Source organism: Cherax quadricarinatus, chromosome 14 (genome assembly GCF_038502225.1).
Source record: "Cherax quadricarinatus isolate ZL_2023a chromosome 14, ASM3850222v1, whole genome shotgun sequence".
NCBI lineage: Eukaryota > Metazoa > Arthropoda > Malacostraca > Decapoda > Parastacidae > Cherax > Cherax quadricarinatus.
In genome coordinates this window covers 38,278,567-38,279,111 of record NC_091305.1, presented here as the reverse complement: position 1 = coordinate 38,279,111, position 545 = coordinate 38,278,567, and positions in this window count along the sequence as shown.

The following is a 545-nucleotide window of genomic DNA, read 5'->3' as shown; positions in this document are numbered from 1 at the left end:
GGGGTGGTTAAGTTTTCTCACATGTCTACACGGGGTGACTACGGTAAACAATATGGCTGTTGTCTCCCAATGAGATTACTTGTATGCATATAATGTTGAGGTACACACAGGTAACACCCTAGAAAATTTTCCATATCTGCCCGCTGGTCCTTCCTGAACCGGATGCAATCAGTGAAAAAATTAATTGAATTAATTACTTAATAATTAAGTGACTGATGAAGGAAGTGGGTATAGGGTACACAAATTTAATCGGTCGTGTGGTAGATTTTTTTTAGATTTTGCCACCGAAGTGGCTAGTTTATTGTGCACCCCATATCCATCCTATGGACGGTAGCGCGAGAGCATATGGATACACAAAAGGCCTAGGAACTAGGCCCCAAAGGGTTAACAGGAATACATATGGATTTATATCTACATATCTATAGTTCACTTATCTGTTACAAGCAAATTTAGGAAATTTGCTTAGTATATCTGGTATCTTACTTTCATTAATAAGATATCTTGACATGTCACATGGGTTATTATACTGTCTGTCTCTGTATTCC